General features: G+C 43.6%; 6 non-coding genes across 6 annotated transcripts; all 6 read left to right on the plus strand.

Moving 5' to 3' along the window:
* trnar-ucu (transfer RNA arginine (anticodon UCU)) lies at positions 1-90 on the plus strand. The gene is given in 2 exon segments: positions 1-37; positions 55-90. It is a non-coding gene; the product is annotated as a tRNA-Arg (tRNA).
* A 4986-nt stretch (positions 91-5076) lies between these two features.
* Positions 5077-5150, plus strand: trnat-agu (transfer RNA threonine (anticodon AGU)). The gene has a single exon. It is a non-coding gene; the product is annotated as a tRNA-Thr (tRNA).
* A 4481-nt stretch (positions 5151-9631) lies between these two features.
* trnar-ucu (transfer RNA arginine (anticodon UCU)) lies at positions 9632-9721 on the plus strand. The gene is given in 2 exon segments: positions 9632-9668; positions 9686-9721. It is a non-coding gene; the product is annotated as a tRNA-Arg (tRNA).
* A 4986-nt stretch (positions 9722-14707) lies between these two features.
* Positions 14708-14781, plus strand: trnat-agu (transfer RNA threonine (anticodon AGU)). The gene has a single exon. It is a non-coding gene; the product is annotated as a tRNA-Thr (tRNA).
* A 4481-nt stretch (positions 14782-19262) lies between these two features.
* trnar-ucu (transfer RNA arginine (anticodon UCU)) lies at positions 19263-19352 on the plus strand. The gene is given in 2 exon segments: positions 19263-19299; positions 19317-19352. It is a non-coding gene; the product is annotated as a tRNA-Arg (tRNA).
* Positions 19353-24338: 4986 nt separating this feature from the next.
* trnat-agu (transfer RNA threonine (anticodon AGU)) lies at positions 24339-24412 on the plus strand. The gene has a single exon. It is a non-coding gene; the product is annotated as a tRNA-Thr (tRNA).
* Positions 24413-26520: the final 2108 nt, after the last annotated feature.

Consider the following 26520-nt stretch of genomic DNA (forward strand, 5'->3'; position numbering starts at 1 on the left):
GGCTCTGTGGCGCAATGGATAGCGCATTGGACTTCTAGATTGCAGAACGTGGCCATTCAAAGGTTGTGGGTTCAAGTCCCACCAGAGTCATTACCTTTGTCATATTGCTAAGCACACTTGGCCAATGAACAAATCTATCTGACCACCAAAACTCTTTTCTCAAACAAACACTTTAATGCTCTCAATAGCATGGCCTATTACTTGATCCTTTCACCTCTTTTTTGCTCCTCTGAGTCATCCTTCCATGCAATATCTGCAGATGGTGGTGCTGTGGCTCACTTGGTTAAAGTGGCTGCCTTGTAAACAGGAGATCCTGGGTTCAAATCCCAGCTGTTCCTTTGCAGTGTGATCTGCACTTCATCAATCTGTATGTATGTTGAAATGTGTGTTTTTCTAAGATCAGTTAGTAATCGATTACCAGGTTCAAAATGCTGCAATGATCAAGGCCAAATGTAAGTCCTGTTCACAAATCTTTCATTGGCTGCATTCTAAGGCTACTTTGACATGATAACACTCTTTTACAACAGTTTTCTGTGGCTAAGCTGGTCAAGGCACATGTTTTGTTCATAGCAGATGCTGGTTTCAAATCTTAGAAGTGCTTATATGGCAGTGACTGTGCTCTCTGGCCTTTCCTGAGGACAGAAGGTCCTGACAGTGCATTTTGAAACGGCAATCTATTCTACAGAGATTCAGGGAAGGTGATTTCTTTTTCACAGAGTGTGTAAACTCACAGTTTTAGAGACACAAAGAAGGTCTTTGGGTGGGGTCTCTGGTGCAATGGATAGAGCATCAAATCAAATCAATCAAATGACTTTATTGTCACTCAACCATATACACAAGCGCAACAGTGGGTGAAAGTCTTGGGTGCAGTTCCAAGCAACATAGCAGTCATGACAGTGATGAAACATATACCAATCTACATAAACATCAGAGTTACACAACACAATTTACAAAACTAATATACACATAGTTGCTCAACAAAATATACAAATAATAATATACAATGTGCAGTATACATTTACATTACATTTGCATTTATTCATTTGGCAGACGCTTTTATCCAAAGTGACTTACAAAAGAGGAAAACATAAGCGAATCATCTTAAGGAGACAGTGGTATGAAAAGTGCCGTATTACAAAGTTTCCCTAGCATCAGAATAGCATTCAAAACAGAATAAAGTGCAACACGAATTATTATTATTATTTTTTTAAATGACTCGTTAAGTGCTCATGGAAAAGATGTGTTTTTAGTCATTTTTTGAAGACGGAGAGTGAGTCAGCTTCATGGATGGAGTTGGGAAGGTCGTTCCACCAACGTGGTATGATGAAGCTGAAAGTCCGGGAAAGTGTTTTGGTGCCTCTTTGTGTTGGTACAACAAGGCGACGTTCCTTAGCCGACCGCAGGCTTCTAGTGGGCGCGTAGCTCTGCATAAATGATTTTAGGTATGCTGGAGCAGACCCAGTGACTTTTCTGTATGCCAGCATCAGATCCTTGAATTTGATACATGCATCAACCAGTAACCAGTGGAGAGAGACAAGGAGTGGTGCAACATGTGCTCTCTTTGGTTCATTAAAGACCAGATGTGCTGCTGCATTCTGGATCATTTGCAGGGGTCTAATTGCACATGCAGGGAGGCCTGCAATGAGAGCGTTACAGTAGTCCAGTCTAGTTATGACAAGTGACTGGACAAGCAGTTGTGTGGTGTGTTCAGAGAGGAAGGGTCTTATCTTCCTGATATTGTAGAGTGTAAATCTACATGATCTTGAGGTCTTTGAGATGTGGTCTGTGAAATTTAGTCTGCTGTCAATGGTTACCCCTAGATTTCTTACTGATTTGGAAGGCGTTACTCTAGTTGCACCCAGCTGCATGGTGATGTTGTGTTCAACAGCAGGGTTGGCTGGAAAGACAAGGAGTTCAGTCTTGGCTGGGTTGAGTTGCAGGTGGTGCTGCTTCATCCAGGCCGAGATGTCTGCCAGGCAGGCAGAAATTCGAGCAGTCACTGTGGTGTCGTTGGGCTGGAAAGGCAAGTAGATTTGCGTGTCATCAGCGTAGCAGTGGTAAGAGAAACCATGTGGCTGAATGATGGGTCCCAGTGATGTTGTGTATATAGAGAAGAGAAGTGGCCCAAGCACTGATCCCTGAGGTACCCCAGTACGTAGCTGATGAGGCTTGGATACCTCACCTCTCCGGGCTACCTTGAAGGACCTACCTGAAAGATAGGACTTAAACCAGTCAAGCAGTCGTGTATACCATACACACAATATAGAATACACAGTATACAATCAAAATAATACATATAAATGTGCAGTAAAGTTGTATAGTGTTGTATTGACATTCATGCTGTTGGTTGATAGTCAGTTGCCTGTGTGTTGTTAAGAGAAATATAATTATGACAGTCCAGTGTGAGACTGATAAAGTTCAGTGCTGATATATGTTGATCATGAGCGATCAAGAGTTCAAAATTCTGATTGCTTGGGGGAAGAAGCTGTCGTGAAGTCGGCTGGTGCAGGTCCTGATGCTGCGATACCGCCTGCCTGATGGTAGCAGTGAGAGCAGCCCATGGCTTGTGTGGCTGGAGTCTCTGATGATCCTCCAAGCTTTTTTCACACACCGCCTGGTATAGATGTCCTGAGGGAGGGAAGCTCACCTCCGATGATGTGTCTGGCAGTTCGAACCACCCTTTGCAAGGCTTTACGGTTGAGGTCGGTGCTGTTGCCTTACCAGGCAGTGATGCAGCCAGTCAGGATGCTCTCTACAGTGCTGGTGTAGAACCGTGTGAAGATGTGGTGGTTCATTCCAAAAGTTGCGCCTCATGTATTCAGATAGAAGACAAAGGCAGGCCTAACACAGTCGTAAAAACCTAACTCAAGCCCCCACATTCCAAGTCGTAAATTATACTGATAAAAATTGCGCCAAAATCAAACAAAGGGAGTCCAAAACAGACTACAAATCCCATGAAGCTTTGCTCACTAAAGGATCGAACTCTCAACTCCTATTGGATGAGGCACACAACAGAAAGTCCCTCAAACATGACATCATCAGTAGTTGAAATACCTCTGAAATGCTTCCGGGATTTGCTTCCAGCAACTTTATTTGCAATGTGTAGACGCAGCTCATTGCTGCTCTCAGGTGCAACCTCGTGGCACAAGGACGAATTGAAACTTTGGCCATACAATCTCCATCTCGCTGGACGAGTTGAGATTACTCTGTGTTCAACCGAACACTCTAACGGATCCGAAGGAGACCGCCGAGCAATGCGCAACTTCATTCGTTTGCCTGCAGAAGTGAAGAGATTAAAGATTTCTCTTCCATCTTCAATCAAGTCGACATTTCTGAGTTCTCCACCAGCCCGCCGAGAATCAACAGCCGTGCCCGCCAACAGAGCGAGGAAACGGCCTCCCGTCATCACCCGAGCCTCAAGGAACCGGGTCGGAATTAAAGGACGGATGAACACACATTCTGTCCTCATGCGATTCAAGTAAGAGGTTTACGTCTGGGCAGAGATAGAATATTATAGTGTGTTATTCTTGTGTTTCAAGGTTTTTGCTTGTACAGTTTACGGACCGCCATGTCCGCTCATTATTGATACTCAGGTTATTAATTATCACAAATTTGTTTTGCTGTATTGTGGTCCAACCAAATTGGACTGTTGTGCATTTTCGCCATCGTGGGTGAAACCGGCAAACTGAGTTATCCATTAAAGAGTCAAAGAACACGGGACTTTTACGAGCCATCCACCGCGTCTCTGAGCGATAAACTGACAGCTGCTTTCTCTCCCACGATTGAGAAATCGGCTTGAGGGCTGTCACTTTATTCTCTCTCTCTCTCTCTCTCTCTCTCTCTCTCTCTCGTACTAACCACACACACACACACACCTAATGTGTTATAGGATTATTTTTATTTCCATATTTAATCATATCACTGTTTAGTTTGTAGTTGTAAGTCGGAAGTTTATTGACTGCATTGTATTAATTATTAACTGATATTACTGCATAAATAAACTTTGTTTATATTGCAAAGATAAGTGTTTTGGTTTGTTTTGCATACACCTGTGTCATGCTGACGGAATGTCAGTGCTTGGATTCAAGCCTTCATTCATTGTTTTTTTCCCCGAAAATCGATATTCTTCGGATGTCGATTTTCCTGAGAAAACAATCTAATATTGAGACTGTTTTACTATCTGGTTATTAGCCCCTGATTCCAGGGTGGTGCCCCGTCAATGTTAATCCTTATTAATTTTCTATTGATTTTTGATAATTGATAATTATCTTTGATGATTGTTGAATTTGAATGATCAATAAGCTAGTGTTAATTTTAATTAATGTTTCATCAATGTTAACAATTAACGATTATCTTTGATAATTGTTGATTTAAAGGATTAAAAAAAAGCTAACGTTCATTCTCATCAATGTTCTATTGATTTTAATGATTAATAATTATCTTTGATAATTATTAATTATTGCTAATAACCAAACTTGCTCCTAAACGTAGCACACTACATTTACTGGAGCCCCATATGAGGTTTTAATGAGTTAGATTCAATTAATTAATTTAAATATTAATTAATAACTAAAGAAATAATTATTAATTATTTCTGATAGTAACACTGACCTAAACAACCAGTAAAGCCCTACACAAACTTCCTCAGCCGTCTCAAGAAAAGAGGTGCTTGTGAACACTCTTCACAACGGCCTCAGTGTGGACGGACCATGTGAGTTCCTCAGTGATGTGGACACCGAGGAACTTGAAGCTGCTGACTCTCTCCACTGGTGCTCGATTAATGGTGATGGGGCTGTGTTCTCTGTCTTTTCTTATGAAGTCCACCACAAGCTCCTTGCGTTGGACTTCTAGTTTGCCAAATTTGGCCATTAAATGTTGTGGGTTCCAGTTGCAGCATTTGTCATTTTGTTGAGCACACTTGGCCAAAAAGGACAAGGCTATCTGACCACCAAAACTCTTTTCTCAAACAAATACATTCATGCTGTCAATAGCATGGCTTATTCCTTGATCCGATGACCTCTCTTCTGGATATTTTGCTCCTCGGAGTCACCCTCCCATGGAGACTTTGCTGAGGGTGGTGCTGTGGCTTAGTTGGTTAAAGCGCCTGTCTAGTAAACAGGAGATCCTGGGTTCAAATCCCAGCAGTGCCTTTGTAGTGTGTTGTGCATCTCAGAAACTTCCAATCACTTTTGTTGTCACACAGCCATATACACAAGTGCAATGGTGTGTGAAATTCTTGGGTGCAGTGCCGATCAACATAGCAGTTGTGACAGTGATGAGACATGTACCAATTTACAATAACATCAAATTAACACAGCACAATTTAAAGTCTAATATACACATAATTACACACAACAATATACAAATAATAACATACACTGTACAGTATACAATACACACAATATAAACACACATTATTCAATAAAAATAAAAAAATAAAAAGTTATATAGTAGTATATATAGAATGTACAGTATGTTGTATTGTACTGTATTGACATTCAGGCTGTCGGTTGATAGTAGGTTGTTAAGAGAGAATATAATATAATAATAATATAATATAATTTATGACAGTCCGGTGTGAGATATAAGAGTAATAAAGTGCAGTGCTGATGTATTTTGATCGTGGGAGATCAAGAGTCTGATTGCTTGGGGGAAGAAGCTATCATGGAGTCGGCTGGTGCGGGTCCTGATGCTGCGATACCACCTGTCTGATGGTAGCAGTGAGAACAGCCCATGGCTCGGGTGGCTGGAGTCTCTGATGATCCTCCGAGCTTTTTTCACACACCGCCTTGTATATATTTCCTGGAGGGAGGGAAGCTCACCTCCGATGATGTGTCTGGCAGTTCGCACCACCCTTTGCAGTGCTTTGCGGTTGTGGGCTGTGCTATTGCCGTACCAGGCGGAGATGCAGCCAGTCAGGATTCTCTCTACAGGTGCAGGTGTAGAACCGTGTGAGGATGTGGCGGTTCATTCCAAACTTCCTCAGCCGTCTCAGGAAGAAGAGGTGCTGATGAGCCTTCTTCACAACGACTTCAGAGTGGATGGACCATGTGAGTTCCTCAGTGATGTGGACACCCAGGAACTTGAAGTTGCTGACTCTCTCCACTGGTGCTCCATTGATGGTGATGGGACTGTGTTCTCTGTCTTTTCTTTTGAAGTCCACCACAAGCTCCTTTGTCTTACTGACGTTGAGGGAGAGGTTGTGCTCTTGACACCAGTGTGTCAGAGTGTGCACCTCCTCTCTGTAGGCTGTTTCATCATTGTCAGTGATCAGACCTACCACCGTCGTATCATCAGCAAACTTAATGATGGCATTGGAGCTATGTGTTGCCACACAGTCATGTGTGTACAAGGAATACAGTAGTGGGCTGAGAACACAGCCCTGCGGGGCTCCAGTGTTGAGGGTCAGTGATGAGGAGATGGTGCTGCCTATTCTAACCACATGGCGTCTGCTTGACAGGAAGTCCAGGATCCAGCTGCACAGCGAGCTGTTTAAGCCCAGAGCCTGGAGTTTCTCATCTAGCTTGGAGGGCACTATGGTGTTGAATGCTGAGATGTAGTCTACAAACAGCATTCTCACATAAGTGTTCTTTTTTTCCAGGTGGGAGAGAGCAGTGTGTAGTGTAGATGCAATGACATCATCAGTGGAGCGGTTGTTGTGGTAAGCAAACTGCAATGGGTCTAGAGAGAGAGAGGCAGCACAGAGCAGATGTAATCTCTGATTAGTCTCTCAAAGCATTTGCTGATGATGGGGGTCAGAGCAACAGGACGCCAGTCATTTAAGCAAGTTATTTTTGATTGCTTTGGAACAGGCACAATGGTGGATGTTTTAAAGCATGTGGGGACTACAGACAAAGAGAGGGAAAAGTTGAAAATGTCTGTAAAAACACCAGCCAGCTGGTTCGCGCACGCTCTGATGACGTGGCCCGGAATGCCATCTGGGCCCGCGGCTTTGTGGATATTCACCCGTCGGAAGGATCGGGTTACATCCGCTACAGAGACAGAGAGTGAACTAACCTCTGTAGCTTCGGCCGTGAGAGCTCTCTCCACGAGGGTGGTGTTATTTCCCTCAAAACGAGCATAAAAAGTATTTAGCTCATCCGGGAGAGAGGCAGCGGTGTTCATGGCGGAGTTTTTATTCCCTTTAAAGTCCGTGATGATGTTAATTCCCTGCCACATGCTTCTAGAGTTGGTGGTGTTAAACTGTCTTTCAGTCTTGTTCCTGTACTGGTGTTTTGCTGTTCTGATTTTTGGAGGGTATAACCGGCTTGTTTATTCTCCTCCACGTTCCCGGAATTGAAAGCGGAGGTCCGCACATTAAGTTCCGCGCGAACATCGCTATTTATCCATGGCTTCTGGTTCGGATAGATCCGTGTTGTTCTGGTCGGAACTACGTCCTCCACGCACTTTTTGATGAAACACATTTAGCTATCAGTGTAAAGCTCGATGTCGTCATCAGAGGCAGACCGGAACATCTCCCAGTCCGCGTGATCAAAACAGTCCTGTAGCGTAGAGTTTGATTGGTCCGACCAGCACTGGATCGTTCTGAGAGTGGGTGCTTCCTGTTTCAGTTCCTGCCTGTAAGCGGGCAGAAGCAGAATGGAAGAGTGGTCCGATTTGCCAGATGGTGGGCGGGGGAGGGATTTGTAGCCAACCCGGAAGGGAGAGTAGCAATGGTCCAAAACCCGGTCCCCTCGTGTGTTGAAACTAATGTGCTGGTGGTATTTTGGTGCGACTGATTTGAAACTGGCTTTATTAAAGTCCCCGGCCACAATGAACGCGGCCTCAGGGTGCGCAGTTTCCTGCTCACTTATACTCCCATACAGTTCCTTGATTGCCTGGTCTGTGTCGGCTTGTGGCGGGATGTACACAGCTGTGATAATGACCGCTGTGAATTCCCTCAGTAGCCAGAATGGTCGACACAGAAGCATGAGAAATTCCAGATCGGGAGAGCAGAAAGACTTGATAGAATGTACGTTCCTCTGATCACTGAGTCTTGGGTGCAGTTCCAAGCAACATAGCAGTCATGACAGTGATGAGACATATACCAATCTACATAAACATCAGATTTACACAACCCAATTTAGAAAACTAATATACACATAATTGCTCCACAAAATATACAAAGAATAATATACAATGTGCAGTATACCATACACACAATATAGAATACACAGTATAAAATAAAAATAATATATATAATTGTGCAGTAAGGTTGTATAGTGTTGTATTGACATTCATGCTGTTGGTTGATAGTCAGTTGCCTGTGTGTTGTTAAGAGAAATATAATTATGACAGTCCAGTGTGAGATTGATAAAGTGCAGTGCAGATATATGTTGATCATGAGCGATCAAGAGTTCAGATTTCTGATTGCTTGGGGGAAGAAGCTGTCGTGAAGTCGGCTGGTGCAGGTCCTGATGCTGCGATACCGCCTGCCTGATGGTAGCAGTGAGAGCAGCCCATGGCTCGTGTGGCTGAAATCTCTGATGATCCTCCAAGCTTTTTTCACACACCGCCTGGTATAGATGTCCTGAGGGAGGGAAGCTCACCTCCGATGATGTGTCTGGCAGTTTGCACCACCCTTTGCAAGCTTTTGCGGTTGAGGGCAGTGCTGTTGCCTTACCAGACAGTGATGCAGCCAGTCAGGATGCTCTCTACAGTGCTGGTGTAGAACCGTGTGAGGATGTGGTGGTTCATTCCAAACTTCCTCAGACGTCTCAGGAAAAGAGGCGATTGTGAACCTTCTTCACAACGGCCTCAGTGTGGATGGACCATGTGAGTTCCTCAGTGATGTGGACACTGAGGAACTTGAAGCTGCTGACTCTCTCCACTGGTGCTCCATTGATGGTGATGGGGCTGTGTTCTCTGTCTTTTCTCATGAAGTCCACCACAAGCTCCGTGCGTTGGACTTCTAGTTTGCCAATTTGGCCATTCAAATGTTGTGGGTTCCAGTTGCAGCATTTGGCATTTTGCTGAGCACACTCGTCCAAAAAATGACAAGGCTATCTGACCACCAAAACTCTTTTCTCAAACAAATATTTTCATGCTGTCAATAGCATGGCCTATTCCTTGATCCGATGACCTCTCTTCTGGATATTTTGCTCCTCGGAGTCACCCTCCCATGGAGACTTTGCAAAGGAAGGTGCTGTGGTTTAGTTGGTTAAAGTGTCTTGTAAACAGGAGATCCTGGATTCAACTCCCGCCAGTGCTTTTGTAGTGTGTTGTGCACCTCGGGAACTTAGACATTTAGAAATTTGTGCTTTTCTAAAAGCCAATAGAAAAAGGTTACTCAAGTAAATTTGCTGCAGTGATCAAGGGTACAAGCCAATCCTGTTCACAGATCTTTCCTTGGCTATGTTTTAATGACACTCAGACATGCTAACACACTTTTTCAACAGGGTACTGTGTCTTAGCTCGTCAAGGTATCTTTCTTATAAACAGGAGATCCTGGTTTTAAATCTTAGCAGTGCTTATCTGGCAGTGACTGTGCTGTCTGGCCCCTCCTGAGGACAAGAGTTCCTGACATCTCCTTTTGAAAGTGCGTTCAGTTCTTAATTCTTGGGAAGTTGATTTTCTTACCACAAAGACTGTAATCTCAGAGTGTTGGAGACACAAGACAGTGACTAATGTGGGCTCTGTGGCGCAATGGATAGCGCATTGGACTTCTAGATTGCAGAACGTGGCCATTCAAAGGTTGTGGGTTCAAGTCCCACCAGAGTCATTACCTTTGTCATATTGCTAAGCACACTTGGCCAATGAACAAATCTATCTGACCACCAAAACTCTTTTCTCAAACAAACACTTTAATGCTCTCAATAGCATGGCCTATTACTTGATCCTTTCACCTCTTTTTTGCTCCTCTGAGTCATCCTTCCATGCAATATCTGCAGATGGTGGTGCTGTGGCTCACTTGGTTAAAGTGGCTGCCTTGTAAACAGGAGATCCTGGGTTCAAATCCCAGCTGTTCCTTTGCAGTGTGATCTGCACTTCATCAATCTGTATGTATGTTGAAATGTGTGTTTTTCTAAGATCAGTTAGTAATCGATTACCAGGTTCAAAATGCTGCAATGATCAAGGCCAAATGTAAGTCCTGTTCACAAATCTTTCATTGGCTGCATTCTAAGGCTACTTTGACATGATAACACTCTTTTACAACAGTTTTCTGTGGCTAAGCTGGTCAAGGCACATGTTTTGTTCATAGCAGATGCTGGTTTCAAATCTTAGAAGTGCTTATATGGCAGTGACTGTGCTCTCTGGCCTTTCCTGAGGACAGAAGGTCCTGACAGTGCATTTTGAAACGGCAATCTATTCTACAGAGATTCAGGGAAGGTGATTTCTTTTTCACAGAGTGTGTAAACTCACAGTTTTAGAGACACAAAGAAGGTCTTTGGGTGGGGTCTCTGGTGCAATGGATAGAGCATCAAATCAAATCAATCAAATGACTTTATTGTCACTCAACCATATACACAAGCGCAACAGTGGGTGAAAGTCTTGGGTGCAGTTCCAAGCAACATAGCAGTCATGACAGTGATGAAACATATACCAATCTACATAAACATCAGAGTTACACAACACAATTTACAAAACTAATATACACATAGTTGCTCAACAAAATATACAAATAATAATATACAATGTGCAGTATACATTTACATTACATTTGCATTTATTCATTTGGCAGACGCTTTTATCCAAAGTGACTTACAAAAGAGGAAAACATAAGCGAATCATCTTAAGGAGACAGTGGTATGAAAAGTGCCGTATTACAAAGTTTCCCTAGCATCAGAATAGCATTCAAAACAGAATAAAGTGCAACACGAATTATTATTATTATTTTTTTAAATGACTCGTTAAGTGCTCATGGAAAAGATGTGTTTTTAGTCATTTTTTGAAGACGGAGAGTGAGTCAGCTTCATGGATGGAGTTGGGAAGGTCGTTCCACCAACGTGGTATGATGAAGCTGAAAGTCCGGGAAAGTGTTTTGGTGCCTCTTTGTGTTGGTACAACAAGGCGACGTTCCTTAGCCGACCGCAGGCTTCTAGTGGGCGCGTAGCTCTGCATAAATGATTTTAGGTATGCTGGAGCAGACCCAGTGACTCTTCTGTATGCCAGCATCAGATCCTTGAATTTGATACATGCATCAACCAGTAACCAGTGGAGAGAGACAAGGAGTGGTGCAACATGTGCTCTCTTTGGTTCATTAAAGACCAGATGTGCTGCTGCATTCTGGATCATTTGCAGGGGTCTAATTGCACATGCAGGGAGGCCTGCAATGAGAGCGTTACAGTAGTCCAGTCTAGTTATGACAAGTGACTGGACAAGCAGTTGTGTGGTGTGTTCAGAGAGGAAGGGTCTTATCTTCCTGATATTGTAGAGTGTAAATCTACATGATCTTGAGGTCTTTGAGATGTGGTCTGTGAAATTTAGTCTGCTGTCAATGGTTACCCCTAGATTTCTTACTGATTTGGAAGGCGTTACTCTAGTTGCACCCAGCTGCATGGTGATGTTGTGTTCAACAGCAGGGTTGGCTGGAAAGACAAGGAGTTCAGTCTTGGCTGGGTTGAGTTGCAGGTGGTGCTGCTTCATCCAGGCCGAGATGTCTGCCAGGCAGGCAGAAATTCGAGCAGTCACTGTGGTGTCGTTGGGCTGGAAAGGCAAGTAGATTTGCGTGTCATCAGCGTAGCAGTGGTAAGAGAAACCATGTGGCTGAATGATGGGTCCCAGTGATGTTGTGTATATAGAGAAGAGAAGTGGCCCAAGCACTGATCCCTGAGGTACCCCAGTACGTAGCTGATGAGGCTTGGATACCTCACCTCTCCGGGCTACCTTGAAGGACCTACCTGAAAGATAGGACTTAAACCAGTCAAGCAGTCGTGTATACCATACACACAATATAGAATACACAGTATACAATCAAAATAATACATATAAATGTGCAGTAAAGTTGTATAGTGTTGTATTGACATTCATGCTGTTGGTTGATAGTCAGTTGCCTGTGTGTTGTTAAGAGAAATATAATTATGACAGTCCAGTGTGAGACTGATAAAGTTCAGTGCTGATATATGTTGATCATGAGCGATCAAGAGTTCAAAATTCTGATTGCTTGGGGGAAGAAGCTGTCGTGAAGTCGGCTGGTGCAGGTCCTGATGCTGCGATACCGCCTGCCTGATGGTAGCAGTGAGAGCAGCCCATGGCTTGTGTGGCTGGAGTCTCTGATGATCCTCCAAGCTTTTTTCACACACCGCCTGGTATAGATGTCCTGAGGGAGGGAAGCTCACCTCCGATGATGTGTCTGGCAGTTCGAACCACCCTTTGCAAGGCTTTACGGTTGAGGTCGGTGCTGTTGCCTTACCAGGCAGTGATGCAGCCAGTCAGGATGCTCTCTACAGTGCTGGTGTAGAACCGTGTGAAGATGTGGTGGTTCATTCCAAAAGTTGCGCCTCATGTATTCAGATAGAAGACAAAGGCAGGCCTAACACAGTCGTAAAAACCTAACTCAAGCCCCCACATTCCAAGTCGTAAATTATACTGATAAAAATTGCGCCAAAATCAAACAAAGGGAGTCCAAAACAGACTACAAATCCCATGAAGCTTTGCTCACTAAAGGATCGAACTCTCAACTCCTATTGGATGAGGCACACAACAGAAAGTCCCTCAAACATGACATCATCAGTAGTTGAAATACCTCTGAAATGCTTCCGGGATTTGCTTCCAGCAACTTTATTTGCAATGTGTAGACGCAGCTCATTGCTGCTCTCAGGTGCAACCTCGTGGCACAAGGACGAATTGAAACTTTGGCCATACAATCTCCATCTCGCTGGACGAGTTGAGATTACTCTGTGTTCAACCGAACACTCTAACGGATCCGAAGGAGACCGCCGAGCAATGCGCAACTTCATTCGTTTGCCTGCAGAAGTGAAGAGATTAAAGATTTCTCTTCCATCTTCAATCAAGTCGACATTTCTGAGTTCTCCACCAGCCCGCCGAGAATCAACAGCCGTGCCCGCCAACAGAGCGAGGAAACGGCCTCCCGTCATCACCCGAGCCTCAAGGAACCGGGTCGGAATTAAAGGACGGATGAACACACATTCTGTCCTCATGCGATTCAAGTAAGAGGTTTACGTCTGGGCAGAGATAGAATATTATAGTGTGTTATTCTTGTGTTTCAAGGTTTTTGCTTGTACAGTTTACGGACCGCCATGTCCGCTCATTATTGATACTCAGGTTATTAATTATCACAAATTTGTTTTGCTGTATTGTGGTCCAACCAAATTGGACTGTTGTGCATTTTCGCCATCGTGGGTGAAACCGGCAAACTGAGTTATCCATTAAAGAGTCAAAGAACACGGGACTTTTACGAGCCATCCACCGCGTCTCTGAGCGATAAACTGACAGCTGCTTTCTCTCCCACGATTGAGAAATCGGCTTGAGGGCTGTCACTTTATTCTCTCTCTCTCTCTCTCTCTCTCTCTCTCTCTCTCGTACTAACCACACACACACACACACCTAATGTGTTATAGGATTATTTTTATTTCCATATTTAATCATATCACTGTTTAGTTTGTAGTTGTAAGTCGGAAGTTTATTGACTGCATTGTATTAATTATTAACTGATATTACTGCATAAATAAACTTTGTTTATATTGCAAAGATAAGTGTTTTGGTTTGTTTTGCATACACCTGTGTCATGCTGACGGAATGTCAGTGCTTGGATTCAAGCCTTCATTCATTGTTTTTTTCCCCGAAAATCGATATTCTTCGGATGTCGATTTTCCTGAGAAAACAATCTAATATTGAGACTGTTTTACTATCTGGTTATTAGCCCCTGATTCCAGGGTGGTGCCCCGTCAATGTTAATCCTTATTAATTTTCTATTGATTTTTGATAATTGATAATTATCTTTGATGATTGTTGAATTTGAATGATCAATAAGCTAGTGTTAATTTTAATTAATGTTTCATCAATGTTAACAATTAACGATTATCTTTGATAATTGTTGATTTAAAGGATTAAAAAAAAGCTAACGTTCATTCTCATCAATGTTCTATTGATTTTAATGATTAATAATTATCTTTGATAATTATTAATTATTGCTAATAACCAAACTTGCTCCTAAACGTAGCACACTACATTTACTGGAGCCCCATATGAGGTTTTAATGAGTTAGATTCAATTAATTAATTTAAATATTAATTAATAACTAAAGAAATAATTATTAATTATTTCTGATAGTAACACTGACCTAAACAACCAGTAAAGCCCTACACAAACTTCCTCAGCCGTCTCAAGAAAAGAGGTGCTTGTGAACACTCTTCACAACGGCCTCAGTGTGGACGGACCATGTGAGTTCCTCAGTGATGTGGACACCGAGGAACTTGAAGCTGCTGACTCTCTCCACTGGTGCTCGATTAATGGTGATGGGGCTGTGTTCTCTGTCTTTTCTTATGAAGTCCACCACAAGCTCCTTGCGTTGGACTTCTAGTTTGCCAAATTTGGCCATTAAATGTTGTGGGTTCCAGTTGCAGCATTTGTCATTTTGTTGAGCACACTTGGCCAAAAAGGACAAGGCTATCTGACCACCAAAACTCTTTTCTCAAACAAATACATTCATGCTGTCAATAGCATGGCTTATTCCTTGATCCGATGACCTCTCTTCTGGATATTTTGCTCCTCGGAGTCACCCTCCCATGGAGACTTTGCTGAGGGTGGTGCTGTGGCTTAGTTGGTTAAAGCGCCTGTCTAGTAAACAGGAGATCCTGGGTTCAAATCCCAGCAGTGCCTTTGTAGTGTGTTGTGCATCTCAGAAACTTCCAATCACTTTTGTTGTCACACAGCCATATACACAAGTGCAATGGTGTGTGAAATTCTTGGGTGCAGTGCCGATCAACATAGCAGTTGTGACAGTGATGAGACATGTACCAATTTACAATAACATCAAATTAACACAGCACAATTTAAAGTCTAATATACACATAATTACACACAACAATATACAAATAATAACATACACTGTACAGTATACAATACACACAATATAAACACACATTATTCAATAAAAATAAAAAAATAAAAAGTTATATAGTAGTATATATAGAATGTACAGTATGTTGTATTGTACTGTATTGACATTCAGGCTGTCGGTTGATAGTAGGTTGTTAAGAGAGAATATAATATAATAATAATATAATATAATTTATGACAGTCCGGTGTGAGATATAAGAGTAATAAAGTGCAGTGCTGATGTATTTTGATCGTGGGAGATCAAGAGTCTGATTGCTTGGGGGAAGAAGCTATCATGGAGTCGGCTGGTGCGGGTACTGATGCTGCGATACCACCTGTCTGATGGTAGCAGTGAGAACAGCCCATGGCTCGGGTGGCTGGAGTCTCTGATGATCCTCCGAGCTTTTTTCACACACCGCCTTGTATATATTTCCTGGAGGGAGGGAAGCTCACCTCCGATGATGTGTCTGGCAGTTCGCACCACCCTTTGCAGTGCTTTGCGGTTGTGGGCTGTGCTATTGCCGTACCAGGCGGAGATGCAGCCAGTCAGGATTCTCTCTACAGGTGCAGGTGTAGAACCGTGTGAGGATGTGGCGGTTCATTCCAAACTTCCTCAGCCGTCTCAGGAAGAAGAGGTGCTGATGAGCCTTCTTCACAACGACTTCAGAGTGGATGGACCATGTGAGTTCCTCAGTGATGTGGACACCCAGGAACTTGAAGTTGCTGACTCTCTCCACTGGTGCTCCATTGATGGTGATGGGACTGTGTTCTCTGTCTTTTCTTTTGAAGTCCACCACAAGCTCCTTTGTCTTACTGACGTTGAGGGAGAGGTTGTGCTCTTGACACCAGTGTGTCAGAGTGTGCACCTCCTCTCTGTAGGCTGTTTCATCATTGTCAGTGATCAGACCTACCACCGTCGTATCATCAGCAAACTTAATGATGGCATTGGAGCTATGTGTTGCCACACAGTCATGTGTGTACAAGGAATACAGTAGTGGGCTGAGAACACAGCCCTGCGGGGCTCCAGTGTTGAGGGTCAGTGATGAGGAGATGGTGCTGCCTATTCTAACCACATGGCGTCTGCTTGACAGGAAGTCCAGGATCCAGCTGCACAGCGAGCTGTTTAAGCCCAGAGCCTGGAGTTTCTCATCTAGCTTGGAGGGCACTATGGTGTTGAATGCTGAGATGTAGTCTACAAACAGCATTCTCACATAAGTGTTCTTTTTTTCCAGGTGGGAGAGAGCAGTGTGTAGTGTAGATGCAATGACATCATCAGTGGAGCGGTTGTTGTGGTAAGCAAACTGCAATGGGTCTAGAGAGAGAGAGGCAGCACAGAGCAGATGTAATCTCTGATTAGTCTCTCAAAGCATTTGCTGATGATGGGGGTCAGAGCAACAGGACGCCAGTCATTTAAGCAAGTTATTTTTGATTGCTTTGGAACAGGCACAATGGTGGATGTTTTAAAGCATGTGGGGACTACAGACAAAGAGAGGGAAAAGTTGAAAATGTCTGTAAAAACACCAGCCAGCTGGTTCGCGCACGCTCTGATGACGTGGCCCGGAATGCCATCTGGGCCCGCGGCTTTGTGGATATTCACCCGTCGGAAGGATCGGGTTACATCCGCTACAGAGACAGAGAGTGAACTAACCTCTGTAGCTTCGGCCGTGAGAGCTCTCTCCACGAGGGCGGTGTTATTTCCCTCAAAACGAGCATAAAAAGTATTTAGCTCATCCGGGAGAGAGGCAGCGGTGTTCATGGCGGAGTTTTTATTCCCTTTAAAGTCCGTGATGATGTTAATTCCCTGCCACATGCTTCTAGAGTTGGTGGTGTTAAACTGTCTTTCAGTCTTGTTCCTGTACTGGTGTTTTGCTGTTCTGATTTTTGGAGGGTATAACCGGCTTGTTTATTCTCCTCCACGTTCCCGGAATTGAAAGCGGAGGTCCGCACATTAAGTTCCGCGCGAACATCGCTATTTATCCATGGCTTCTGGTTCGGATAGATCCGTGTTGTTCTGGTCGGAACTACGTCCTCCACGCACTTTTTGATGAAACACATTTAGCTATCAGTGTAAAGCTCGATGTCGTCATCAGAGGCAGACCGGAACATCTCCCAGTCCGCGTGATCAAAACAGTCCTGTAGCGTAGAGTTTGATTGGTCCGACCAGCACTGGATCGTTCTGAGAGTGGGTGCTTCCTGTTTCAGTTCCTGCCTGTAAGCGGGCAGAAGCAGAATGGAAGAGTGGTCCGATTTGCCAGATGGTGGGCGGGGGAGGGATTTGTAGCCAACCCGGAAGGGAGAGTAGCAATGGTCCAAAACCCGGTCCCCTCGTGTGTTGAAACTAATGTGCTGGTGGTATTTTGGTGCGACTGATTTGAAACTGGCTTTATTAAAGTCCCCGGCCACAATGAACGCGGCCTCAGGGTGCGCAGTTTCCTGCTCACTTATACTCCCATACAGTTCCTTGATTGCCTGGTCTGTGTCGGCTTGTGGCGGGATGTACACAGCTGTGATAATGACCGCTGTGAATTCCCTCAGTAGCCAGAATGGTCGACACAGAAGCATGAGAAATTCCAGATCGGGAGAGCAGAAAGACTTGATAGAATGTACGTTCCTCTGATCACTGAGTCTTGGGTGCAGTTCCAAGCAACATAGCAGTCATGACAGTGATGAGACATATACCAATCTACATAAACATCAGATTTACACAACCCAATTTAGAAAACTAATATACACATAATTGCTCCACAAAATATACAAAGAATAATATACAATGTGCAGTATACCATACACACAATATAGAATACACAGTATAAAATAAAAATAATATATATAATTGTGCAGTAAGGTTGTATAGTGTTGTATTGACATTCATGCTGTTGGTTGATAGTCAGTTGCCTGTGTGTTGTTAAGAGAAATATAATTATGACAGTCCAGTGTGAGATTGATAAAGTGCAGTGCAGATATATGTTGATCATGAGCGATCAAGAGTTCAGATTTCTGATTGCTTGGGGGAAGAAGCTGTCGTGAAGTCGGCTGGTGCAGGTCCTGATGCTGCGATACCGCCTGCCTGATGGTAGCAGTGAGAGCAGCCCATGGCTCGTGTGGCTGAAATCTCTGATGATCCTCCAAGCTTTTTTCACACACCGCCTGGTATAGATGTCCTGAGGGAGGGAAGCTCACCTCCGATGATGTGTCTGGCAGTTTGCACCACCCTTTGCAAGCTTTTGCGGTTGAGGGCAGTGCTGTTGCCTTACCAGACAGTGATGCAGCCAGTCAGGATGCTCTCTACAGTGCTGGTGTAGAACCGTGTGAGGATGTGGTGGTTCATTCCAAACTTCCTCAGACGTCTCAGGAAAAGAGGCGATTGTGAACCTTCTTCACAACGGCCTCAGTGTGGATGGACCATGTGAGTTCCTCAGTGATGTGGACACTGAGGAACTTGAAGCTGCTGACTCTCTCCACTGGTGCTCCATTGATGGTGATGGGGCTGTGTTCTCTGTCTTTTCTCATGAAGTCCACCACAAGCTCCGTGCGTTGGACTTCTAGTTTGCCAATTTGGCCATTCAAATGTTGTGGGTTCCAGTTGCAGCATTTGGCATTTTGCTGAGCACACTCGTCCAAAAAATGACAAGGCTATCTGACCACCAAAACTCTTTTCTCAAACAAATATTTTCATGCTGTCAATAGCATGGCCTATTCCTTGATCCGATGACCTCTCTTCTGGATATTTTGCTCCTCGGAGTCACCCTCCCATGGAGACTTTGCAAAGGAAGGTGCTGTGGTTTAGTTGGTTAAAGTGTCTTGTAAACAGGAGATCCTGGATTCAACTCCCGCCAGTGCTTTTGTAGTGTGTTGTGCACCTCGGGAACTTAGACATTTAGAAATTTGTGCTTTTCTAAAAGCCAATAGAAAAAGGTTACTCAAGTAAATTTGCTGCAGTGATCAAGGGTACAAGCCAATCCTGTTCACAGATCTTTCCTTGGCTATGTTTTAATGACACTCAGACATGCTAACACACTTTTTCAACAGGGTACTGTGTCTTAGCTCGTCAAGGTATCTTTCTTATAAACAGGAGATCCTGGTTTTAAATCTTAGCAGTGCTTATCTGGCAGTGACTGTGCTGTCTGGCCCCTCCTGAGGACAAGAGTTCCTGACATCTCCTTTTGAAAGTGCGTTCAGTTCTTAATTCTTGGGAAGTTGATTTTCTTACCACAAAGACTGTAATCTCAGAGTGTTGGAGACACAAGACAGTGACTAATGTGGGCTCTGTGGCGCAATGGATAGCGCATTGGACTTCTAGATTGCAGAACGTGGCCATTCAAAGGTTGTGGGTTCAAGTCCCACCAGAGTCATTACCTTTGTCATATTGCTAAGCACACTTGGCCAATGAACAAATCTATCTGACCACCAAAACTCTTTTCTCAAACAAACACTTTAATGCTCTCAATAGCATGGCCTATTACTTGATCCTTTCACCTCTTTTTTGCTCCTCTGAGTCATCCTTCCATGCAATATCTGCAGATGGTGGTGCTGTGGCTCACTTGGTTAAAGTGGCTGCCTTGTAAACAGGAGATCCTGGGTTCAAATCCCAGCTGTTCCTTTGCAGTGTGATCTGCACTTCATCAATCTGTATGTATGTTGAAATGTGTGTTTTTCTAAGATCAGTTAGTAATCGATTACCAGGTTCAAAATGCTGCAATGATCAAGGCCAAATGTAAGTCCTGTTCACAAATCTTTCATTGGCTGCATTCTAAGGCTACTTTGACATGATAACACTCTTTTACAACAGTTTTCTGTGGCTAAGCTGGTCAAGGCACATGTTTTGTTCATAGCAGATGCTGGTTTCAAATCTTAGAAGTGCTTATATGGCAGTGACTGTGCTCTCTGGCCTTTCCTGAGGACAGAAGGTCCTGACAGTGCATTTTGAAACGGCAATCTATTCTACAGAGATTCAGGGAAGGTGATTTCTTTTTCACAGAGTGTGTAAACTCACAGTTTTAGAGACACAAAGAAGGTCTTTGGGTGGGGTCTCTGGTGCAATGGATAGAGCATCAAATCAAATCAATCAAATGACTTTATTGTCACTCAACCATATACACAAGCGCAACAGTGGGTGAAAGTCTTGGGTGCAGTTCCAAGCAACATAGCAGTCATGACAGTGATGAAACATATACCAATCTACATAAACATCAGAGTTACACAACACAATTTACAAAACTAATATACACATAGTTGCTCAACAAAATATACAAATAATAATATACAATGTGCAGTATACATTTACATTACATTTGCATTTATTCATTTGGCAGACGCTTTTATCCAAAGTGACTTACAAAAGAGGAAAACATAAGCGAATCATCTTAAGGAGACAGTGGTATGAAAAGTGCCGTATTACAAAGTTTCCCTAGCATCAGAATAGCATTCAAAACAGAATAAAGTGCAACACGAATTATTATTATTATTTTTTTAAATGACTCGTTAAGTGCTCATGGAAAAGATGTGTTTTTAGTCATTTTTTGAAGACGGAGAGTGAGTCAGCTTCATGGATGGAGTTGGGAAGGTCGTTCCACCAACGTGGTATGATGAAGCTGAAAGTCCGGGAAAGTGTTTTGGTGCCTCTTTGTGTTGGTACAACAAGGCGACGTTCCTTAGCCGACCGCAGGCTTCTAGTGGGCGCGTAGCTCTGCATAAATGATTTTAGGTATGCTGGAGCAGACCCAGTGACTCTTCTGTATGCCAGCATCAGATCCTTGAATTTGATACATGCATCAACCAGTAACCAGTGGAGAGAGACAAGGAGTGGTGCAACATGTGCTCTCTTTGGTTCATTAAAGACCAGATGTGCTGCTGCATTCTGGATCATTTGCAGGGGTCTAATTGCACATGCAGGGAGGCCTGCAATGAGAGCGTTACAGTAGTCCAGTCTAGTTATGACAAGTGACTGGACAAGCAGTTGTGTGGTGTGTTCAGAGAGGAAGGGTCTTATCTTCCTGATATTGTAGAGTGTAAATCTACATGATCTTGAGGTCTTTGAGATGTGGTCTGTGAAATTTAGTCTGCTGTCAATGGTTACCCCTAGATTTCTTACTGATTTGGAAGGCGTTACTCTAGTTGCACCCAGCTGCATGGTGATGTTGTGTTCAACAGCAGGGTTGGCTGGAAAGACAAGGAGTTCAGTCTTGGCTGGGTTGAGTTGCAGGTGGTGCTGCTTCATCCAGGCCGAGATGTCTGCCAGGCAGGCAGAAATTCGAGCAGTCACTGTGGTGTCGTTGGGCTGGAAAGGCAAGTAGATTTGCGTGTCATCAGCGTAGCAGTGGTAAGAGAAACCATGTGGCTGAATGATGGGTCCCAGTGATGTTGTGTATATAGAGAAGAGAAGTGGCCCAAGCACTGATCCCTGAGGTACCCCAGTACGTAGCTGATGAGGCTTGGATACCTCACCTCTCCGGGCTACCTTGAAGGACCTACCTGAAAGATAGGACTTAAACCAGTCAAGCAGTCGTGTATACCATACACACAATATAGAATACACAGTATACAATCAAAATAATACATATAAATGTGCAGTAAAGTTGTATAGTGTTGTATTGACATTCATGCTGTTGGTTGATAGTCAGTTGCCTGTGTGTTGTTAAGAGAAATATAATTATGACAGTCCAGTGTGAGACTGATAAAGTTCAGTGCTGATATATGTTGATCATGAGCGATCAAGAGTTCAAAATTCTGATTGCTTGGGGGAAGAAGCTGTCGTGAAGTCGGCTGGTGCAGGTCCTGATGCTGCGATACCGCCTGCCTGATGGTAGCAGTGAGAGCAGCCCATGGCTTGTGTGGCTGGAGTCTCTGATGATCCTCCAAGCTTTTTTCACACACCGCCTGGTATAGATGTCCTGAGGGAGGGAAGCTCACCTCCGATGATGTGTCTGGCAGTTCGAACCACCCTTTGCAAGGCTTTACGGTTGAGGTCGGTGCTGTTGCCTTACCAGGCAGTGATGCAGCCAGTCAGGATGCTCTCTACAGTGCTGGTGTAGAACCGTGTGAAGATGTGGTGGTTCATTCCAAAAGTTGCGCCTCATGTATTCAGATAGAAGACAAAGGCAGGCCTAACACAGTCGTAAAAACCTAACTCAAGCCCCCACATTCCAAGTCGTAAATTATACTGATAAAAATTGCGCCAAAATCAAACAAAGGGAGTCCAAAACAGACTACAAATCCCATGAAGCTTTGCTCACTAAAGGATCGAACTCTCAACTCCTATTGGATGAGGCACACAACAGAAAGTCCCTCAAACATGACATCATCAGTAGTTGAAATACCTCTGAAATGCTTCCGGGATTTGCTTCCAGCAACTTTATTTGCAATGTGTAGACGCAGCTCATTGCTGCTCTCAGGTGCAACCTCGTGGCACAAGGACGAATTGAAACTTTGGCCATACAATCTCCATCTCGCTGGACGAGTTGAGATTACTCTGTGTTCAACCGAACACTCTAACGGATCCGAAGGAGACCGCCGAGCAATGCGCAACTTCATTCGTTTGCCTGCAGAAGTGAAGAGATTAAAGATTTCTCTTCCATCTTCAATCAAGTCGACATTTCTGAGTTCTCCACCAGCCCGCCGAGAATCAACAGCCGTGCCCGCCAACAGAGCGAGGAAACGGCCTCCCGTCATCACCCGAGCCTCAAGGAACCGGGTCGGAATTAAAGGACGGATGAACACACATTCTGTCCTCATGCGATTCAAGTAAGAGGTTTACGTCTGGGCAGAGATAGAATATTATAGTGTGTTATTCTTGTGTTTCAAGGTTTTTGCTTGTACAGTTTACGGACCGCCATGTCCGCTCATTATTGATACTCAGGTTATTAATTATCACAAATTTGTTTTGCTGTATTGTGGTCCAACCAAATTGGACTGTTGTGCATTTTCGCCATCGTGGGTGAAACCGGCAAACTGAGTTATCCATTAAAGAGTCAAAGAACACGGGACTTTTACGAGCCATCCACCGCGTCTCTGAGCGATAAACTGACAGCTGCTTTCTCTCCCACGATTGAGAAATCGGCTTGAGGGCTGTCACTTTATTCTCTCTCTCTCTCTCTCTCTCTCTCTCTCTCTCTCGTACTAACCACACACACACACACACCTAATGTGTTATAGGATTATTTTTATTTCCATATTTAATCATATCACTGTTTAGTTTGTAGTTGTAAGTCGGAAGTTTATTGACTGCATTGTATTAATTATTAACTGATATTACTGCATAAATAAACTTTGTTTATATTGCAAAGATAAGTGTTTTGGTTTGTTTTGCATACACCTGTGTCATGCTGACGGAATGTCAGTGCTTGGATTCAAGCCTTCATTCATTGTTTTTTTCCCCGAAAATCGATATTCTTCGGATGTCGATTTTCCTGAGAAAACAATCTAATATTGAGACTGTTTTACTATCTGGTTATTAGCCCCTGATTCCAGGGTGGTGCCCCGTCAATGTTAATCCTTATTAATTTTCTATTGATTTTTGATAATTGATAATTATCTTTGATGATTGTTGAATTTGAATGATCAATAAGCTAGTGTTAATTTTAATTAATGTTTCATCAATGTTAACAATTAACGATTATCTTTGATAATTGTTGATTTAAAGGATTAAAAAAAAGCTAACGTTCATTCTCATCAATGTTCTATTGATTTTAATGATTAATAATTATCTTTGATAATTATTAATTATTGCTAATAACCAAACTTGCTCCTAAACGTAGCACACTACATTTACTGGAGCCCCATATGAGGTTTTAATGAGTTAGATTCAATTAATTAATTTAAATATTAATTAATAACTAAAGAAATAATTATTAATTATTTCTGATAGTAACACTGACCTAAACAACCAGTAAAGCCCTACACAAACTTCCTCAGCCGTCTCAAGAAAAGAGGTGCTTGTGAACACTCTTCACAACGGCCTCAGTGTGGACGGACCATGTGAGTTCCTCAGTGATGTGGACACCGAGGAACTTGAAGCTGCTGACTCTCTCCACTGGTGCTCGATTAATGGTGATGGGGCTGTGTTCTCTGTCTTTTCTTATGAAGTCCACCACAAGCTCCTTGCGTTGGACTTCTAGTTTGCCAAATTTGGCCATTAAATGTTGTGGGTTCCAGTTGCAGCATTTGTCATTTTGTTGAGCACACTTGGCCAAAAAGGACAAGGCTATCTGACCACCAAAACTCTTTTCTCAAACAAATACATTCATGCTGTCAATAGCATGGCTTATTCCTTGATCCGATGACCTCTCTTCTGGATATTTTGCTCCTCGGAGTCACCCTCCCATGGAGACTTTGCTGAGGGTGGTGCTGTGGCTTAGTTGGTTAAAGCGCCTGTCTAGTAAACAGGAGATCCTGGGTTCAAATCCCAGCAGTGCCTTTGTAGTGTGTTGTGCATCTCAGAAACTTCCAATCACTTTTGTTGTCACACAGCCATATACACAAGTGCAATGGTGTGTGAAATTCTTGGGTGCAGTGCCGATCAACATAGCAGTTGTGACAGTGATGAGACATGTACCAATTTACAATAACATCAAATTAACACAGCACAATTTAAAGTCTAATATACACATAATTACACACAACAATATACAAATAATAACATACACTGTACAGTATACAATACACACAATATAAACACACATTATTCAATAAAAATAAAAAAATAAAAAGTTATATAGTAGTATATATAGAATGTACAGTATGTTGTATTGTACTGTATTGACATTCAGGCTGTCGGTTGATAGTAGGTTGTTAAGAGAGAATATAATATAATAATAATATAATATAATTTATGACAGTCCGGTGTGAGATATAAGAGTAATAAAGTGCAGTGCTGATGTATTTTGATCGTGGGAGATCAAGAGTCTGATTGCTTGGGGGAAGAAGCTATCATGGAGTCGGCTGGTGCGGGTACTGATGCTGCGATACCACCTGTCTGATGGTAGCAGTGAGAACAGCCCATGGCTCGGGTGGCTGGAGTCTCTGATGATCCTCCGAGCTTTTTTCACACACCGCCTTGTATATATTTCCTGGAGGGAGGGAAGCTCACCTCCGATGATGTGTCTGGCAGTTCGCACCACCCTTTGCAGTGCTTTGCGGTTGTGGGCTGTGCTATTGCCGTACCAGGCGGAGATGCAGCCAGTCAGGATTCTCTCTACAGGTGCAGGTGTAGAACCGTGTGAGGATGTGGCGGTTCATTCCAAACTTCCTCAGCCGTCTCAGGAAGAAGAGGTGCTGATGAGCCTTCTTCACAACGACTTCAGAGTGGATGGACCATGTGAGTTCCTCAGTGATGTGGACACCCAGGAACTTGAAGTTGCTGACTCTCTCCACTGGTGCTCCATTGATGGTGATGGGACTGTGTTCTCTGTCTTTTCTTTTGAAGTCCACCACAAGCTCCTTTGTCTTACTGACGTTGAGGGAGAGGTTGTGCTCTTGACACCAGTGTGTCAGAGTGTGCACCTCCTCTCTGTAGGCTGTTTCATCATTGTCAGTGATCAGACCTACCACCGTCGTATCATCAGCAAACTTAATGATGGCATTGGAGCTATGTGTTGCCACACAGTCATGTGTGTACAAGGAATACAGTAGTGGGCTGAGAACACAGCCCTGCGGGGCTCCAGTGTTGAGGGTCAGTGATGAGGAGATGGTGCTGCCTATTCTAACCACATGGCGTCTGCTTGACAGGAAGTCCAGGATCCAGCTGCACAGCGAGCTGTTTAAGCCCAGAGCCTGGAGTTTCTCATCTAGCTTGGAGGGCACTATGGTGTTGAATGCTGAGATGTAGTCTACAAACAGCATTCTCACATAAGTGTTCTTTTTTTCCAGGTGGGAGAGAGCAGTGTGTAGTGTAGATGCAATGACATCATCAGTGGAGCGGTTGTTGTGGTAAGCAAACTGCAATGGGTCTAGAGAGAGAGAGGCAGCACAGAGCAGATGTAATCTCTGATTAGTCTCTCAAAGCATTTGCTGATGATGGGGGTCAGAGCAACAGGACGCCAGTCATTTAAGCAAGTTATTTTTGATTGCTTTGGAACAGGCACAATGGTGGATGTTTTAAAGCATGTGGGGACTACAGACAAAGAGAGGGAAAAGTTGAAAATGTCTGTAAAAACACCAGCCAGCTGGTTCGCGCACGCTCTGATGACGTGGCCCGGAATGCCATCTGGGCCCGCGGCTTTGTGGATATTCACCCGTCGGAAGGATCGGGTTACATCCGCTACAGAGACAGAGAGTGAACTAACCTCTGTAGCTTCGGCCGTGAGAGCTCTCTCCACGAGGGCGGTGTTATTTCCCTCAAAACGAGCATAAAAAGTATTTAGCTCATCCGGGAGAGAGGCAGCGGTGTTCATGGCGGAGTTTTTATTCCCTTTAAAGTCCGTGATGATGTTAATTCCCTGCCACATGCTTCTAGAGTTGGTGGTGTTAAACTGTCTTTCAGTCTTGTTCCTGTACTGGTGTTTTGCTGTTCTGATTTTTGGAGGG

This window comes from Myxocyprinus asiaticus, unplaced genomic scaffold (genome assembly GCF_019703515.2).
Source record: "Myxocyprinus asiaticus isolate MX2 ecotype Aquarium Trade unplaced genomic scaffold, UBuf_Myxa_2 HiC_scaffold_65, whole genome shotgun sequence".
In the NCBI taxonomy this organism is placed as follows: domain Eukaryota; kingdom Metazoa; phylum Chordata; class Actinopteri; order Cypriniformes; family Catostomidae; genus Myxocyprinus; species Myxocyprinus asiaticus.